The sequence below is a fragment of the Corvus kubaryi genome, unplaced genomic scaffold, assembly GCF_017639235.1.
Source record: "Corvus kubaryi isolate FWS band 111438036 unplaced genomic scaffold, C.kubaryi_AGA036_p1.0 split1-131, whole genome shotgun sequence".
Taxonomy (NCBI): domain Eukaryota; kingdom Metazoa; phylum Chordata; class Aves; order Passeriformes; family Corvidae; genus Corvus; species Corvus kubaryi.
This window is the reverse complement of record NW_024582073.1, coordinates 8213731-8234115: the sequence shown is the minus strand read 5'-3', so window position 1 is coordinate 8234115 and position 20385 is coordinate 8213731. Positions and strand designations below refer to the sequence as shown.

General features: G+C 39.2%; 1 protein-coding gene across 4 annotated transcripts in view; it reads left to right on the top strand.

Annotated features, from left to right (window-relative positions):
• Positions 1 to 20385, top strand: part of LIMCH1 (LIM and calponin homology domains 1) — a 178186-nt gene that overhangs the window by 35185 nt on the left and 122616 nt on the right. The window lies entirely within an intron of this gene.

The following is a 20385-nucleotide window of genomic DNA, read 5'->3' as shown; positions in this document are numbered from 1 at the left end:
ACCTGCAGTACTAAAACACTAAGCTTAATACAACAGGACAAGTCAGTAGTGAGAACAGTGCAAAAAGTCTTGCTAAACTGTCTCAACTCTAAATCTCATTAATAGTGTTGGCTGTACCATGTGAGCAGCAAATCCATGTCCATTGCTGAAGCTTTGTTGCTGATCACTGTGCCTTCTGCAGTGGGTGGCTTTGTACTTGGAGAAAGGAGGAAACCTGAATCTCGCTGAATTTCAGAAAGACTTAACATATGCATCCCTGGCTTGGAGCCTGCACCTGTGGTTTTGGAGCCTGTCTGGACTTTTAGATATGGCCAAGTTTTCTCCAGAACAGCTGTTCTTATAAGATTTAGAACAAGAAGAGGAAATCTCCCAAGAACTGCTGATTGTTGTGAAACTCCTTGCCATTTTGGCAGAAAACTTGCTTTAAAAACTGAGGACAGATCCTAAAGTGCTTAAGTGCATAAGAAACTTTACACACCCGAGTAGTTCTGCTGCACTCAGAGGACTTCTGTCTCTATGTGGAAAACTGCTGCTGCTCTTTAGTGCTTGCAGATTCAGGCTTGAGTAGTACTTTGCTGATGAGCCTCATGTTCTTTAAACTCGGATCCACAGATGGAAGACATGTAGGCAGGAGTTTTGAATCCATGGGAAAGGCAGAGGCTTAAATACAAATAACGTAAAACTAGATTATGAGCGTATTTATGCATGTAGAAATATGGACATCAGTAGTGTCAGGTCTTAAAACTGGGGAGAGAGGAATGAGAGCTAAGTAGTATTAGGTGCCTTAGGTTATATGGTGCATCAAGAAAAGGTAGTAATTAGTTTTCTTAGGAGCCTGTAAGTCAGTGGAGTTGGGCTCCTTAGGTTGATCTCCTGATGGAAAACCCTTTAAAGTTAGGTGGCAAAGTTAGTTGGTCAGAATCACCTCCCTTGCCAAGTGTCAAAACACAGCCAGTGTAGTCAACACTAAGAGGATACAACTCCCAGGGATGGCAGAACCCAAGTTCCATAATTATTTTAAATGGCTTTATGAGAAAGTAACCAGTAATTGTTCATAAGCATGAGTAAAAATGGGGAAGTGACTTCTTGTGACAGATGATCATACTCAAATAAGTGTAAAAGGTAGAAGTTTTTGACAGTAGATAAAATGCAGTAGGAAAGGCTGCTAGGGTCAGGTATGTATGGCAGTGCTGAGAAAGGGACTTTCTTGTGTTGCTTTTGAAAATGGAAAAGCTAGCTAGCTTTATTCTTTGTGATGTATCCATAGCTGTGTGCAAGGAAAGCTGTCCATACTTGTGACAGGCTAAATAAAGATCCCAAAGGAAAGCAAAGAAATTAACAGTATGCCAAAGATGTGTAATACACACTCTTTTCTTCAGGAGATATACCACATATGATCAAGTTGTAACTGTGCTACCAGTTACTCTGATGCCCAAGATCATATGTTTTGTGTAAAAGCTCATAAGGGGAAGTTCTATGATAATTTTTGGCGGTGCTGAGATGTTGGGATAGACCAGCTTGGGGCAATTTTTCTCTGTCTCTCTCTTTTTTAAAAAAAATGAAAGATCCTTCCTCCTCCCCACACAATGTATAGGCACATTTCCAAAACACTGCTAATGAATGCACTAATTTAACAGCATGCAGTCTGTAGTGCCGGATTTGAGAACTTTCTATGCACAGATGGAATTTTCCCCCCTACAATGAACAGATGAAGTGAGAGACAAAACAGGCTTCTTGGATTTCCCAAGGGATTTCTTTGGTAAGACACTGAAGCCCTTCTTTTGTAGGGATAGACTGCGCTTTCCTGTCAAACTTCCATGTTTTGGTTCAGAGTAGTCTGTGGTCAAGTCTGTGACTTGCTTTCAGAGTTCAATTTCTGAATATGTGTGGCTTCCTATTGCAGGCTTGTGTTAAAAAAAACCAACACTTCTTAAAATGTGGAATGCTTGGAGCTAGAGCCAGCTTGTGGAATTGCTTTGAAATGAGACAGTTTAACTGCTCGGAGCTGGGAGATGGAGTCAGTTACACTTTTGTGCAACTCCTTGAAGTCATTGTGGAACTGCTTTAGTCCAAGATATTTAATTTTCCAAGCCAGTGAAATTTACTGCAAGAGTTACAGGTTATTCGTGATTCATTTGCCTGCCCAGTCTCATATGAGTTACTAAATTTTTTAGAGGTGTCAACAGAGAATCTCATGGGATATAGACTCTGGTTTGGTGGATGCAGTGGGAACGTTTAACCAGTTTCAGTAGGGTGTGGAGTAAACAAATTAGATGGTATCCAAGGCAGGAAGAGCCTTTTTCAGAGACAGTGCTGTGTTAAAACAAAGGAGTAAACTTTTACATTAGTACAGAGGAACTATGAACGAGTGGGAATCACTTAATACCATTGCTGCAGTTACTCTGCAGATGTGGTTCATTGGGTTTTGCAAGCTTCGTTCCAAAATGAATCTGGCTGCTTTGGCCTTTAAAGAATTTTTTTCTTTTGTCTGTGAAAACATGTGGTATCAACTCACAAAAAAAAAAAAAAAAGAAAAGAAAAAGGAAAACCTCAACAAAAAACCCTTTACTGCATATTGCCTTTAGCAGTAAATGGTTACCAACTGTATAAACAATGAAAAACTTTATGGAAGTCTCCGTTCACATATGTCTTGGTGTGTAGCATGTCTTCAAGTCTCTCAGCTTTGAGCTAGCATGAACTGAGACTGTTATATGGGCATCAGGAAGTCTTGGTCAAATTGAAACATTTTCGTTTTGTTGTCTGAGTTAATTTTGTAAAGGTTACAACATCACTGAGGCAAACCTATTTTCTCTGCAGCTTGCTCATTGTTTCTGCATCGTAATAGGGGTAAGCCTTTGTCCACACTTGAATCCTGTGTTTTGGTGTCAGATGTTTTTTGAAAGGCATGGTTTGTTAATCCTAAATCAAGTTTTAAGATTGAGATAGCAGACATTCCTAGTACTTGTTTTAAATTGAGTAGGGCATCCCATTTTTGGGGCAATAAGGATATTGGAGGTTCATTAAAACCCCTTTCTTGAGTTTTTTAATCTGCAATGCACACTTGATGGTTCTTGGGTATTTTACCTTAAACAACATGGAAGAAAAGCATGGAACACCTGTTTTGTCATCTGAGTACAGCTTGGGTAGCCAGATCAGTGAGACTGATTGTAGTGTTGGATCTGCTGGATGGAGCAAAAAACACAGGTGTTCTCTGGAGTCGTGTGCCAAGCAAGAGTTTTTGTTGGGTAGGGAGTGCTTGTCAGGAAAAGGAAATGATCACTAGCATGCCAAAAACATTTCCTGGAAAAACTTTTTGAAGAGGTTAGTTTTCTGGGATCCATCAGGCTGCATGAATGATGTCGTGAAAGACTTTGCGCCTTGGGCATAGCAGGAGCAGAAAGGACGTGGGAGCAAAGACCTCATTGACAGCACTTTTAGTTTTGGGGTTTTTTTAGAGCCACCTTACATTTTCACAGCGGGTAAAAATAAGGAACTGTGTTTCACTGTAAAGTGGATATTTTAGTCTTGTCCTACTAAATCCAAATAAATATGTTCTATTTTGAGTTTCCATTGATTTGAGCTTAGGCTGTTTGAAGTTGGGCAGATGTTGGCATAGCTTGTTTCTGCCATTTTATAGAAGTTGTGTCTATGAGACAGATACATTATTTATATTGCTAACTAGACATCAAAATATTTTTAACAACATTTTCTTATATAGTTTCCATAATTTAATGAGTAGAGCTCAGATAGTTCTCAGGTGCTGCATTCAAACTGTGTTTGAGCTTTGGTGTTTTATTTTTGTGCCCTGTACTAATGGCTTAGTAACTAGGAGATTTAGACTTTTCATTTCTGAATGGTATTGCATGAATTTTTAAACTACTAATTGTTTTAATTTTCTTGCAGTCTTAATGCAGACACATGAAGCCTTCTCCTGTGCCATGTGTGCATTTTGGTAATGTGACAACCTCAAGACATTTTGGTTGGTTTTAACTAAATGAAAATAAACAGGCAGCTGGCTGTGTAATGACATCAGAACGCCTATATAAGCCAGGAAAATGTTACAATCATAACTAAGTTGAAAAGATGCTCTCAGAAATTCTATTCTTTTTCCTAGTGAAGGAAACTGCAACATTATTGTTTCTTGTTTTTAAAATCTCAAGTCCTAGTAGGCTTTCCACAATAGTGGAAGGCGTTTTCAATATTGCGTAGTTTAAATAGAACTGGTTCTCTTTCTCAGGTTTGTGAACACTTACTTTGACACAAACATACAATTGGTTTAATACTACAGGGCAAATTCAGATGAAGTTGAGTGGATAGAACATTTGTAAGATGAAATACCATTAAATATGTTATTTATCTGACTTTCAGTAAGTCGTGATAACAGCTGTTGCAAAATCCTCCCTGTTTTTGCATGAAAGGATACTTTTTCCTTTATATTTGGTAGCCTTTCATCTTGTTTTGATGTCTTTGTTTCAATCCCTTCATACCATATTCTCTGTGAGTTTTATGACCACACATTTGTAACTATTTATTAAGAATATTTGTGCTTGTAAATGGATCTGGAAAGTTTCAAAAACTGTTTGCTAATACTGCATGCTAGAGGTGGTTGTGTGAGATAAGGGATGAAGGACAGTCACTGGACAGAAGCAAGCCCATGTCTTTCTGTCCCTCCTTGTGAAGGGATGCTACTGAGGAAAAATGTATGAGGGGTGTTGCATATTCTTGAACAGAATTGTGTCCTCATGATTATAGATGGATCCTCATAAATGTACAGAGCTTTATCTCTTATCATCTATGACTTTAATGGCCAAATGTGTGCAGTATAGGAGGGGAAAGGGGAAGAATAAATTGCAAACTTACTCTGTCCTTAAGGAAAGTGTTATTTGTTTCACAGAGCGAAGACCAAGGGCATGTGGAACTGTTATCACATGCTGGGGGCCAGGTAAGGTGTCTGTATGAAAAATATTGCCGGCTCTGCTCACTAATTATGGTGATGCAGAGCTCTGCTACAACCTAGCTGAATTATTGGGCATTATCATTAAGCTTTCCCATCCTTCCTTCTGTTCATTCAGTTTTTTCCTTCTTATACTTCTTTTCCTGAGCTGCACCCAAACTGTAGTGATTCCATGGGCCCGATACAGCTCTTACAATGCTGTAGTATGCATTGTGAGGACAGAACACAGGGACAACCCTGTTATTTCCACAGCAATTTTGCAAGTGCATGTCAGATGACTGAAGTTCCTTATTTATTTATTTTTAAGCCTCTTTGGCAAGGATTTCTAGGTCTTAGCATTAGCAACTATTTTGCCAGGTACCAGTAAAGATTATGCATTCTTGAAATTCTCAGTAATTGTCACTGATATCTGTGCAGTCTGCTTTGAACTTCCAACTTGGACCTTAAGTGTGGAGTGACTTTTAGCAGCAGGAAGGTAGCTTTGGAAATACTAAAGAGTATTTCTGTGCATAGCTGCTCAAGAAGTCCTCTTGGAGATGTGCATGTCTCTGTTGGGTCTACTTCTTCAAACTGGATGATTCAGTGTTTTCATATGATGTTTCATACTGAGTATGGTGTGAAGTTTCATTTCTCACCTTAGACTCTCATACAACTCTCTTGCTTTGGAAAGTAAGCTCAAAGTATGGTTAGGGCTGCCAACATTTAGTTGGGAAAGGTATTGACTGAAAAATAATACTGGCAAACTTCTCTCTTCAGCTGAATGGTCTGTACTGTAGACTATCAAAAGAGCAGACATGAAGCCACTTTGGAAAAGGGGTGTGCATGTCTTCTGACAGTCTGCTCCTAGCTAAAACAGCTTTGAAGGGAGTAGAAGCCCTAAGAAGCTGAAAAGTGTTGTCCACAAAGGCCAAAACCAGCTAACTGTGTAAAATGCTGCAGTCTTCTGTAGGATCTTTAAACATGATCCTGTGACCCATGGCAGCATGAGTGTCTGTCCAAGCAGAGAAGGCGGCCTACTAAGTGATTTCAGAACTCTGCCACTTGAAAAGCTTGAGGAAAGGATTCCTGATGAAGATCTTCTTATGGAAGATGACCTCCATATTTTATCCTTCCTTGATCTACACTTGACCTTAAAAAAAAAAGTACTTGAACATTAGTCTAGACAAAGTGTAGTTTTTAGCGGTCTCCAGTTTTTCAGAGTCCTTTCTGTTGTCAAAATCCAGACATTCATTGAGCTTTCTCATTAGACAATCATATTTTAATGCTCAAACAGAACATAAATATACCAGACTTCTTTCACTCTGTCTCCCCAACAGCTCTACACTGGCTCTGTTATTTGAGTAGTGGACATCTGGACCCTGTTTTCCTTTGTGAGAGTCAAATCCTTCTGGAAATTCTGTGTGTGCCAGAGACTGAGTTCTTCAAAAACATGAACAAAGACGGTGTTGTCAAATTGCATGATTGCCTCTTTCATTTCTTCTCTTTCCATTTTCTTAAGAATACTGAAAAGCTAGACTGACATAAGTGTGTGTTCCTGGTGCACTTAAATTAAGGTCTTCAGCCTCCAAAGAATGCAGATGGTTGCTAAAGGTATATTGGACCCTTATGGAAGTCATGCCTGAAGTTGTGTCCGGGAAATATTCTGTGTTGGATCCTCTGTATTCCACATAACTGGTTTCTCTGTGCATCATGAGAGAAGAGCAGAGCCAGAGCGCTGTGCTTTCTGACTGTCAGCTCACCAGATCTTCCACAAAGCAAATGTAATCCTATGGTTTTCCATATGATGAAACTGTTGGCTGGAAGCTGCAGCCCATGCCCCTGGTGATTGTCCCTGAGTCTTTTGACACTGGTGCTGAACAAGCTGACTAGCAGAGCTGTTTCATCAGACCCACTACTCCTGAAAAATTAAGAATGGATTTTGGGTTGATGACAGATTTGGCAGCTGCAGCTGTGAAATGATGACATTTAAAATTGTCAAAAGAAAGAAAGATAATAATAGAACCAATTGGACTTCAGGAGAGCAGACTTCAACTTGCTCAGGAAACTGGTAGGACTGATCCTGTAAGAGGCTGATCTGAGGGAGAGTGACACAGGAGGACTGACCTAACCTTTGTCTGCAGGAAGATTATGGCAGAAACAAATTATCTTGGAAGCTGTTTGAGGCTATATGAAGAACAAGGAGGTGATTAGGAATAGTCAGCTTGAATTTTCAAAGGTAAATTTTGGCTGACCAACTTGCTTGCCTTGTGTGGTGAGATAACTGGCTCAGTGGCTGAGGGCAGTGCAGTGAATGTTCTTGTCCCTGATTTTTGATGTTGTCTTCCATAGTGTTCTTTATATAAGATAGAAAGCAATGGGCTGAAGTCTGCTGGATAGGTGGAAAACAGACTGGACAGAAAAGACCACTACTTAGTAACTGCTAAGTTCAGTTGGTGGCCATTTACTGCTGGTGTTCTTCAGCAGATCCATATTGTGACCAAGTCTAGTCCTTCCATTCTTTGTGTCTTTCTGTAGGCATCTGCCTAGATTTATGGCTATGTAGCTCCCTGTCGGGAAGTTTGCGGACCTCCTGGCTGGTGCATCAGTATCCATCCAGCCTCGTGCAGATACACTTAACACTGGTTCTTCTGAGATTCCATGCTTGCTCCTCTTTCCTTACTACTGTTGGCAATCACCCAGCTTCTACATGAGCCATGCTAGTGCTGTGAATTTTGCTTTGTGCTTCAACTGTACATCTTGCAAGTGTCCATAGCCCTTTGTTTTGCAGTGGCATTTTAGTCCTTATACACAGTGACAGGACCTAGTGTGGTTTTCTGGGCTCAGTTTGGTTGTGTGGTATGATTTAAAAATTTTTTTTTTGTTTAAATGCAGAGGAAGATGTACATAATGCATCTGATTGATTGTGCCATGCTATGCAGAAAGCCAAAAGGAGTTGCATCCTGACTCACTTTCTTGATTCACTTTATGTAGTTGTCATTAGCTGGGCTTGTAGAGGTTCACAGCTACTTTACACATCTTGGTTCTGTTAGGGACACCTGTTTTGTGAGGCAGAAAGAGATGATAAGAAAGACCATAAAGACTAGAACATGGTTTCTCTGGCTTCTGTCCACAAGCAGCCTTTAAGGAGGAATTGAGAATGAGGTGGCTGAAGATGCCAAGTGCCCATACCTGTCCATTAGGTATTTAGTAAAACCCCAGGAAAAAGGAAATGGGAAGAGAATGCATTCCTTTTAAGGAGGATTATTGCTTCCTCATTGAAAAACCCAAATCAAACAAATAAACAAAAAAAATTCCCTAACTCTTTGTTTAGGGCTAGTATTGTTTTTGGATCTTGTTTTAGTCAGGACTGCAACACAGGTATGAGAAGTCTTACATGTACAAAAGTGGGAAGTATTTCTCTGTTGAATATGTGCCTTAAGAGGCATAAATGCCAGAACTCAGGCTGGATTCTGTGCTTAGACTCCTTTGATGCCTGACATTTAAAACTATTATTGGTTCCATATCAGGTGAGCTGTGATGGCCAGTAATGGTTTTCATTGCACATCAAAAGAAATCTTTATGTTCAGTGCAAACCTCTGTTTATCCAGCTGCTGCACACGTTGGATGATGACTAGTGCAAAAGAATGAACTAGTGAAAGATGCAAGATTTCTTTAGTAGTCTTCAAGCAGCAGATCAGGGCATTCAGTCTGTGAGCTTCAGAATCTGAGAGATGAGGCCAAGCATCCTTGTGTGAGCTGGATTGTGGAGTTTTGCAACAAAGACTTTGGACTGTCCAACTACATTGGCCTGCTTGGTCATTTTTACCATTTTTTGGTAATGTAACCATCTTCATGTAAAAATTTTCTAGAGGTTGTGATTCTCCACTCCTCTCTAATGTGAATCAGCACCAAAACATATGAAATCAGAGGGAATGTGGTGCCTACTATAATCTGTTTTGATAAAACATAAAAGTGATTTCACACTTTTGTGTGTAAACTAATCCACAACTGATCATTTATGATTTCATATACAACTGATCCACAGTGATGTCATATACTGATTTTTGTTTGCTACAGAATGGGACATAAAATGCATTGAAGGTATGTACTTTGTCAGCTGTTCTACTGCCATTTGCCTGAAGGACAGCTTTGTTTTTTGTGACTAGTAAAGCATTTGAAGTTCATTATTTGTGCACACCATTTCTTTTACCTAAAGCCTGAAATCAACTCTTAGAGTTGCCTGTAGCAGAATTTGTCTGAAACGCCTGTTCTAAGAAACATAGATATCTAAGATCTGGCAATCCAGCTTGTGTTTTCACATCATCTTTCAAGTAACACTTCTGTCCTTCAAGGAGCAAAACAGCTGTAGAATTGAGGATTTCTTTGGTAGCTCATACTTACTTTTCTAAATATCTAAACTACCTGTTCTAGACATGGGCTGTCCACTTGGCATTTCGGAGCAAGTCTTGGAAATGTGTGCTTATTTCAGACATTTTTTCTTATAATTACAAGCACTTCATACGGAAGTAATTTGGGAGGCCATGTGTTTGTATGTAGGAGCTGCTCTCAAAGGCCCTACAAAGAATTAATCATTTGCCTAATTTAGCTTGTGGGTTTTAGAGCTTATCAAATTTCTTGCAGTTGTTAGGGCTTATTGAATACTTCAGATTTCTGTGTGCAAATTCTGCCATGGTTCAAAAAAGATCTAACGATATTAACTTTGAATGAACATTCTAATATGGGTGTTACATTCATAAGAGGCCTTTAAATTTAAATTTAATATTTCTACATAACTTGCATTGCAGTAGTAAAAAAATAGAGTGAATTTGAAGGTAAGCACTCATAAATTGGTGTTAGTATTTAGTCTGCCTCTCTGGACTCACTTCTAAGATGCAGCATAAATTGTGATCTCTACCTATATAATCATAGGCTCTCTTTATCCAGCAGTTTTTTTCAATGTATAAGGTGCATAGAGCTAGGGCAGCTGGTCAGTACTGATCTTTATTTGGTGCGTGTATTCACTTCAGGATTATTGCATAATATCTAAACACGTTGCTGAAAACAGCTTTGTTAATTTATTGTTTTGAGTTTTCATCCTTGTCTTTTTTATTATATTTCAGTACCCCTGAGCAGTTACGTGAGTTCAGATAGGAGAAAAATAACTACTTACCTTGTATTGGTCCTATTCTTAGCTCATCTAACCTGTTAGACCTTCCTCTGCAGTGGGGTTGACTGTGCTTCACAACCTAAAGCCCGTGTCTGTCTTCATTCACTTCTGGAGAACCTAATCCCAGCACAAGTGTATTCAGCCTTGAGATACTACCAACAAAAACCAGTGTGTTCCAGTTCAGAGTTTGCATAGGTGTACAGAAAGGCACTGCACAAATTCATGGGTCTACAGTGGTTGTGAAAGGAAACTTGCTATATATGGATGTGGCCAAAATATTGGCTGCTGTCAGCACTAGGATAGTTTTTGTGAAGAGACCTCATTATGCAGGACTAGAGAGGATGAAACACTCAACACATATTTTAAACACATATCGATCACTGCATGTACAACTGTGCCTATTCCTGTGTCAGTGTCGTCCTTTGATTTAAAATAACACTCCTGGTTCCAAATGCACCTTGTTGTTTAAAAATCATGTAACTGGACTGTCTCAAGAGCAGGAGGTTGAATGAGTTAAGAGTGGAAACAATTTCTCTGGGTGAGCTGGTAGTTAGTCCTGCCTTGGGAATCTTTTGATAAGGAATGAGGGGAAAAAAAAAAAAAAAAGAGTACAAAACAGAACTCATGAGTGTATGTATAATTATTACAGTATAATGTATTCCATGGAGGAAGAGGTGGTGTTTCGGCCTCAGGCTCACTGGAGCATTATTAACACAGGTTGTAATGGGAAACCAGAAATGGGCCATCTCTGAAATATAATTGAAAATAGACTGCTATCAAAGACTTCATGTATATGTAAAAAATTGATTACATACCCAATTTCAATTCAGAATATATTTTCATTTCTTCTGAAGTTATCCTTCAAGAGTATTTGCTTTTCAGTTTATCTTGCTCATGGATACCAACCCCTTCATTTCCTGGCTCTTCATACAGCAAGACTTTTCAACAGCCAGTGAACTGGCTTTTGAATTGTTGGGGGGTGAAGTTATCTTTGTCTTTATGTTTACTTGTAATCAGCATGAATTGTAAAGAACAGTATTTATTGCCTTGCAACTGTGCTTTTGTCTATTAATAGGCTGAAGCTCATATGTGTGGTTGGCAACTCGTTTCCCTAGTAGGCAGGCTGCTTCCTGAGGTGATGAGCCAATTTACTGTTAGTGTGGATAAGAAACACCTGTCTGAAGCTCTGTCCCGGGGAGCTGTGTGGAAGGCCTGCTTCTTAAGAGCTTAATGATCTGGAATTTCACACATAATGCAAAATTCTTATGCTGTATGCATTCTCTGTGAATCTTCTCACTGATCACAAAAAATTTTTGTTTGGTGTGCTAGAATGGTCATAAATTAACATACCCCGTTCTTTTAATTGGATGGATAATAATGCTGCTAACTGGAGAAAAATGAATGAAGTGGTTGGTGCTAGATGCCAAATGACGGAATTTATACAGGAAGTATAATTTATCCTTTATATGCATCAACAGAGTTGTAGTGTAAACATGTGATACAAAATGAGGCTGATAACACTCAGAATCAATTCCATTATTTTACAGAGACTACTAGTTTTAGATGACATCCTTACCTGAGATATGTTCAGTGTTTATCTTGCAAGCTAAAGCAGGTGTAGACAATTGACTTTGCCTGACAGAAGGATGGGTCTGAGAGCTTGATGAGAATGATGGTGTTTCTTTAGCATTCTTCCAGCAGAACAGCCTGAATGCAGAAGAAAAGAGCAACACATTCCACCCTCCACCCCCAGTCTGTGTGGTGAAGGGAAGAGTTAGTCATTAGTAAAAGGGCATCCTCTTAGTGTGAAGTACCACAGATTTTTAAGATCAAGACACTAGTCTTTCCCATGTTGACAAGACCAGCTTACATTCACTAGTAAGTTATTATTAGGGGCAATTAATTTCATAAATAAAGGAAGCTCAGAAGGATGAAAACACACACAGACATACAAAGCATAGCTTTAGTCATTTTATACTGCTATTGCTGATTCCTAGGTAAACATCTCTGCATCCTGGTAAAATCCTCTAATCCTTTTACTGTTGCTCTGTAGTGTGAAAAGTAGGTTGAAGGTTCCAGAGTACATTTTACTACATTGCCTTCTAAATAAAACACTTTGGAGAATCCAGCCTAGGCAGGCTGAGGTACTGCCAGACAATATGAAATTTAGAAATCTTTTGTACTGACCCTCAAGTAACAGAACAAAAGGATACTGGTGACATACCAGTTACGTAAAATTGTTCACAAAATATACAATCTACTAACCTGATAGTATGACAAGAGGGTGCAAAGATATTTCTTTTTGGCTTGGCATTGGAAATCTCCCTGTGACTTCCATGGTCTGCAGTTGAATACTCGGTGGGCCTTTGTTAAGGATCCCTGTCTGTTTAATCAGACAGCCACCTTCATGAATCTGGGAAAGCTAGCACTAAATGAATGGGAGTGAAGTAAATGCTGGTTTGGCTTCAGGTAATATTTAGGGTATCATAACTAAGTGGAAAATATTGGTGAGAAAAAAAAATTAAATAAAAACCCTAAAACTCACCATTTAAGATGGAGAGAATAGGACTGAGAACACTTGAATGAATATGAATTATTTTGTCTTTAGGGCGGAGGAATTAGTTATCTATTTGGGATGAACAAAATAATAAGATTTTCATGAACAAAGGCAATGAAAACGTAGATATTTGTCTTTATGTGCTTGGATTTTGTCTGACATGGAATAAACAGAATGCATTAGTGAACATGTTCTGAAGGATAAGTAAAAGAGAAAAGTGCATAGGTTTGCTTGTTGCGTTGTTGGGTTTTTGTTAATAATCTACTTTGGACCAAGGTTGTCATGTGAAAAACATGGATCTCTGATGTATTTGACAGCTAAACAGATATTCTTCCATTTTCATTTGTACTACATGGAGCAATTCTGCTATCTTACTATTCTTCCACTGGGACAAATAGCAAGTCATTCAGATATACATGGTAAACACTTCATATCTAAATTATATCTGCTTTAGTAAATTGAAAGTTATGGGCTTGAATAGAGGGGTAAAGTAGCCACCAGAACTTTTTGCAGAGTTCATTGGTCATATAAGACGTTGAGGGAGAGATAAGAATTGCATGAGATACAAAAAGAGTAACTTGGCCTTTTTTTCTTTTTTTTTTTTTAACCTATTTTTGTGTATCTTTTACAAGTAAACTGGCAAGAGTATATACAGCTGTAAGAACTGTTCTCCCTTACCATGGGAGTTTGCAGCACAAGGTTTTTAAGACTCCAGCTGGAAGCACAGACTAGCTAAGTTCAACTTCTAAAGGTGTATAAGGGATAGGTAGGAAGCTACAGCAATTTGTATGTACCTCGGTTTTTAAAATCTGCTTTCAGAAGGACCATTTTAGATGCCGTTCCTGAACAGGTAGGTCTCAAAGCTAAACTTCAGTTAACTCCAGTCCAGAGTTTTTGAGGAAGACACCCCTCCATGCTCCTGTGTGTGGTTCTGGATGGCTGGTGAGCTGGTCCTTTGTCCTTGGGGTGGCAGGGCTGGCAGGGGGAGAAGGGGTGGGGGAGCTTCTCTGAGTGCACAGGTGCGGAGGCAGGTCCTTGGGGCTGGTGGGAAAGCAGGAACTGGTGCCCAGCTCCAGCACTCCCATGACAACTCCTTCATGTCAGTCCCCTGCTTGCTGTGGAGATCTTGTCCTTTCATTAGATGTGGAGCCTGGAGATGGGTTTTGTCCTTTGGCCTGCAGACCCTGGCCTGTGTACTGTGTGATGTGGATGATGTTTCTTTCCTAGGCTGGATCAAGTGCCTTTTACTGTTCCTTGTCTCGCTGTCAGCTTAAAGTACTCTCTTCCAGGCTCTCAAGGTTGTTTTTCTTCATTGACCAACAACTGACCATCAGTAAATTGTGAACAGTCCTGGGGTGTCTGTGGTCAACCTGTGCCCACATTTCAGGGCTTCTGCTGTTTCCCTGTTGGTAACCAACCCAACAGGCCAGAACCGGGGTGCTGCAAAGGCAGCACAAGGCACGGTTAGCATCAGGCATGTGGCCTCTTATTAGTGATGGCAGCATGATTTTATGGCACCACTAGGAAATTCAAGAGTGTGCTGATCCTCTGGACCTCCTAAATTTTCACAGCATACTGTTTGGGGGTTTTTTGGTGGTTGGTTGGTTGGTGTTTTGTTGTTTTTTTTTTTTAAACCTGTAAAGTCCTGTGTTATGCAAATGGACTTCCATAGATGATGCATTCTGCTGTATCATCTATTCATTTGTAGTGTTTCAAAGCTCAAGGAGTTTTGGGGGTGTTTTTTCATGCTATAGTAGAAATGTGTGAGTTTTGATCCCATGGCTTAGTGGCCTTGGCATTTTGCTGATAGCTGTCTTTGCATGTAGCACTTGGTTTAGATGGCTGCTGGTTTTTCATTCACACATATAGCAGACTATATTACTGCATAACAGGAATTTTTTATAAAAAAGGTCATTTCATTCAGGGTGAGATTTTGAAGTAGAATAGAAGCCAGTTCTTAACAGAGTCCATAATAAATCCATATCTAATGTTCATACAGAAAGAGGCTGTTTATTGGTTTCCATTTCATTGAACAAGCAAGGAATCATAGTCTTCAGTGGCCTGTGCTTGCAGTGCATCCTTCTGTGGTCTCCTTCAAAGACAGCATAAAGTGATTTCAGGCTATTCTGCATCAGTGTGGGGTTTTTAGGTTGATAAAACAAAGCATCGATATATGTCAGAGCTAGTTCCCTGAGAGTACAGAAGCTTAGAGCAGAATTACAGAAAAAGTTGCTTAACTTATTTCTTTATGTTTATTATTTTTGGAGTGCTTTTCTTTGGATTTACTAAGGGAAGAATGACCACTGCTGTTGAGGGGTGTTCTTGGCAATGGTTAATGTCAAAATATTTGAATATTATGGAATTTGATTTTAAATAAACTTCAAATATTTTGAATTTCAGATGTTTGATTCAGCTTTGAGACAGAAATTATTTGGCCTCTAAGAGCCTTTCCAAACATCAGGGATTTTTTTCCAGTGGAGCCTCTAAATGACACAAGTGGCCATCTGGGAATAATGCAAGATAAAGCAATATTGCCATGATAGTGGAGGAGGAAACGCTTATATTAATGTTCTTTTTTACTCCTTGGAATAGAATTTACTTCAAAAGGTAATGTGCAGATTGCCATTATATCTCTTGGTTCCAGCTTAGTGCATCTTGAGTAACAGTTTAACCAGAATATTCTCTGTTTTCAGACACAGTAGGATAAATAAGATGCTGTAGTCAGCTGTGACTTGGTCTAAGAATCTACTGAATTGAATTCTGTATAGTTTTCTGAAGGAAAAGTAGTATTGCAGAAGGTGAGAATTGTTCTGAGAGGAGAGAGGAAGAAAAATGTGAGGAAAAAAGCTGGTTAGTGGTGTCTCTGGTTTGAGAAGTAGAGAACAGCTCATCTCTAGAGAGAGTAACTGAGGTGGCAAATACAAATTGGTCCATGACATGTTTTTCATGCTGTTTGCATGCCTGATTTTTAGCTGCACAACTAGTGGGAGCTCCAGGAACTGAGAGTAGTTTGTTTTAAACCATAGTTTGATTTCTTAAAACAAAATGATCACTGTAGTCTATGTACGGAAAGAAATTTTAGCTTTTAACTGTAGAGAAAGCTTTCTATTTGTTTCTGTAGTTTTAGGGAACTTCCAAATAAATACTCAATTTTCAGAAGTGGCTTTATTTTTAATTAATAACACATTTGAGGAGATTTGGCATTTGTTTTTACAGAACTATTAGTCCAAGGTTCCTACATTCCTTTCTTTGTGTTTTCTGCTTAGTCTGACAGATTTAACAGGTTATTTTGTTGTCAAAAGTGCCTCCATCTCTATAACAAGTGCTTATACCTGCAGATTGGGTGGCCTGATTTGTGTAACGTAACTGTACTACATGAGAGACTGGTCCAGAAAAAGAATTAGATTTTAAAAACTGGTGAGAGGTGCGTTGTTTTGTTAAACAATATGCTGATTAAATAGCTAACGTCAAATACAATAGTTAAAAAAAAAAAACCAACAAAAAAAACCAACAAAAAGATGTCCCCATGCAAAGAGATTGAAACTCCTGGCCAAGCTGGGTTTGTGTAATGCAATAGATATAGATATATTGAGATTTTTGTCTAACCAAACCACTTGTGGCTGAGATGCTAACTGGACCTGGATACCCGTGTCTTAGGCATCGTAACTCCAGGGGAACTTGCTTGCCTGTAATGTTTGCCCTCCTCCTGCTGAATTCCAATTGTCTCTAGGATTCCTTGATTACCTCACAGTCAGGCTGGGAGTGGCTGCAAAGTTCCTTTTAGCATTTGGTGGTGGCATTGGGAAGGGGAGCACTGACAGGAGCTGATGGTGTGGGAGGTGGCGTAACAGGGGCTCAGGGAGATGTCCAGCGGAGCTCTGGGTGGTGCTGGGCTGGCCTGGCAGTGGCTGAGGGAGCTGCTGGAATGTGGGTTTGGGCTTAGAATGTCACAGGGAATTGCATTTCTGGACTTTTGGATCAGGTAACTGTTTTTATCTCATGCCTTGGTCCTATGAGTAACAAGGGTATGGGAGGGGGGATGACCTCTCCAGAGCACACGTATATTTGGTGTGGCTTTGTGTAGTTCAGAAGTTGCACAGCTGGATGTTTCTAAACTTTTAGTTTTAGCAAAGAGTTCATTTTTGCTCTCTGTCCCAATAGCAAAAGGACTGAATTTTGAGCCCAGTAGGAAATGTGGCAAATGTTTTAATTGCTGGAAGCAGTGTTTTGATCTGAATTTCATAGATACATGTGTTCAACAAGCCTGACCTTTGGCTGAGTTTCGTTTTGGGGTTTTTTCTGAAGAAGAGTTAGATATTTAAAACCTATTAGCTCCTTTACAAAAATAAATTAAACTCTTACAGAGAATTTTGAGATGAAGCTTTGGCATCTGTTCATTGAATCAAATGAATATTAAAAAATTCCTAGGTAAACCACAAATAGTTACATGTGAAATACTAGAAAGAAAAGCAGCTGAAATGTTTCCAAACACATTTTTAAAATTTAAATTTGTTTTTATTTTGCAGCTTCCTTCAAAAATCTTCAGTACAGGTTATGTTCAATGTTCAAAACCAGTTAAGTTCTTCAGACTTTTTAAATTTGCTATGTGGTTTTTAAAGGTTTAGTGAATATAACAGTAGAATTAAACGTTTGTAATTTACTTAGCACAGCTTAGATGTGGCAACCACTGGTAGTGGTGAGACTGAAGTTTCTGATTCAAGTCAGCTGCCCACCGTGGTGCATCAGGGCCTGTTTAGTCACACACATGGACACGAGCCGCACACGGTTGGTTTGTTAGCAGCGTAACCTCGGGCTTTGCTAACATGTACAGATACTCTGCAGACAAAAATCTTGGAATGGGCTGGGAAACCGTCACCCTTTCGCTTTCCACTTCCTCTCCTTTCTCAAACCCTCAGCCTTCATGCTGGGAGGCTCTGCCAGTATTTCTCAGCTCTCTCTTAGTCTCTGGGGTTGCAGTCAGCCTAAGATCTGGCAGGTTTATTGCTGATGTTTCTTTTTTCCAAGCTAATTGCAAACAGCCTCATTAATATCTTGTTTGGTGAGTATGTCAAATTGCTGTTTTTTTTATTCTGAAAGGTACTGGTTCAGAGTCCTTTTTTAGGGGCTGATCTCCCAGCATTAAGGTGACTTTGAGCAGAGATTCAGGTTGTGGGGTGTTCCTGGGAATCTGGAAATAGTTCTGACTTCTAAAGTATGAGAAAAAAATGTTTTAGTGGTATTTGTTTGTGCTAATGCTGCAGTCAGCACACACCTTGTTTTGTTTACTAAGTATCTTCTGATGACTGCAGATGTTGTTTGTTTTGATTGTGAGACATGTAAGTGTTGGTCCCTGGGAGGTTGCTCTGTGAATTTGCAAACTGATAAAACCTGTAAAATGTGGTAGTTGTAGAGATCATCTTGTCTGCTGAATTGTTAGTGTATTTAGCTGATGAATGAATGCAAATCAGCAATATGAAGACTTAAAAGCCTTTTATATACATAGATATAAAAATGATTGTTGATAGACTTTTGTTCATAAGACCATCGAGAAATTGTGTAAGATCTAACAATACTTGGAGAAAAACAGCTGTTTATAATAAAGTGGATATAATCAGGAAAGCCTTTGTTTGATTTTTCCCATCTGGTCACTTCTGTTACTACAAGGGGAAGGAACAAAGGGGTTTGTTTATTTTAGGGCATTTGAAAGAAGCAGCAAATCTCAACCTTCTTGCCCTGCGTGGGAGTTATTAGGTGCAGAGGTAGCACCTTCTCTAACAATGGGACAGAAATGGTCTGCAAATAGCTGAACTGGTCAAGGCACAGTTGAGAACAGAATGGCTTAGTTTTCACTAATCTTAATGGAAGTTGGGATAGTTGTTATTACCTTGGGATCAAATACCACATGCCTAACTCAAAATTAATGAGAAACCAAACTGGAAGCTCGAGGGATATTTATCTAGACATTAGTTTTCTCTCCTGAGTGGAAATACTTCTTTTCTATTCTTGGAGTAGAAAACTGGATAAAGTAGAGGAAATGCATTACTATGACTATAATAACAAGTGAAATGATTAAAAATGGTACATGAGTGGCAAAGCAAACTGGAGGGGTTTGAAGAGGGTCACAGCAATGTTGGTAAAGGGATCATGAGTTAGCATTAGGAATAGATTGAAATAAGCTTTGCATTTTCAGTTTTGGTTTTATCTCCTCCACACAGTGTTGTGACAGCTCATCTAAATGCATCAGTTTGGATTTCTGGTCTTTCTGTTTTCTGGGTCTTTCCTCATTATCCTGGGGTTTATTTCATAAGAATAAATCACGAGAGTAATGGGTGCTACACAGCACCCATGATCATGTGGCTCACTGACTTTCCCTGGACAAGTCTGGAAAAAGACCTTGCCTTTCACCTTAGTAAGCACCTCTGCTCAGCTTTGCAAAGGTTATCTTGTCAAATGTTATAGAAGACACAAATGGCAGGTCTGTGCATCTAGACACAGTGGCCTGCTTCTACATACAAGGTCTGCAAAAGACATCGCTGTTGATGATGTAGCAAGGGATAGTAGATTTGTTATTTAATTTGCCTGTTTAATTTTACAGTGGCATTCCATCTTCCCCTGCTATCTGAAGCAGAAAAGCCACTAAACTGTGAAAATACAGGATCATTTAATCTGAAGTTTGTGTCTAGAGAATCCTGCTTCAATTGCTGTAACAAGTGGCCAAAATGGGTCTTGTTGGACGGAGTTAAACTGGAGAGGAAGTGGGACGAAATGGCATAACTGAATCATGGAGAGACTGTGCTTCTGTGAAATGGCTCAAGAGACAGCTCAGACCTAGGTAGAGGGGTGCTGAACAGTGTTCAAAACCCGCTTCAGATGTCTAAATGTTCATTTACATTTGCTGTCTGGTTTAAATTGTAAACCCAGCTACGTAAATACAGAGTTTTAAAGCAGCATATCTGGTTTTAACCCAGTAACCAAAGACCACAAAGTAATTTAACTTTTATTAGTCTTGGAAAAAATTCGAATACTTGCTGGCTTGTGGTTTGGATGTGAAACATACAAAAATAGTGTTATTTTTTCTGATGTCAAATCTGTTTTTTTCATATTAGTAGACATCCAATTTTGTTCCATTATATAATGATTCTTCAGACAGACAGTAAGAGACAATTAGCTCTCGAGACATAAGTTTATTTAACTTGAAAATTTTGTACTAACGCAAATGCCTTTGCATTGTGTGGTGTCAGCTCATCAAGATAAAAATGAAATCACTTGAATTGAGGCCTCTTCTTATGTTGCTAGAGTTTGTATGAACGTGGGATTTCTAACTTTTGGAGACAGCAGCTGTGCTTTTCTGTAGGAGTTAACCCGCATCAAGTGGACTTACGTGTAGCTCCTAATGCATAAAGTACTTTCTGTCTGCAGCTTTATTTTTATCCTCATGTGTCTTTTATTTTTGCCCAAGTTAAAGCTTTGAGAAACCAGAGAAATTCATCAGACTTAATCTGAAAGTGATATGTGCAAAATGTATGGGATGCAAAGCTATGCAATTAAGGCATCTGGCACTGGTTGCCCTTCTCTTCCTTCTGCTCCCTTGCCTCTGTCTTCCACCAAGTTTTGAGGCAGCAGGAAAATTAACTTTCTCTCTTTTAACATAAAAATATCTTGTTTTCTTGCAGAGCAGTAAAAATCAGTGGTGTTCTGGAAGGTATAGAATGACCAGTATAAACAAGT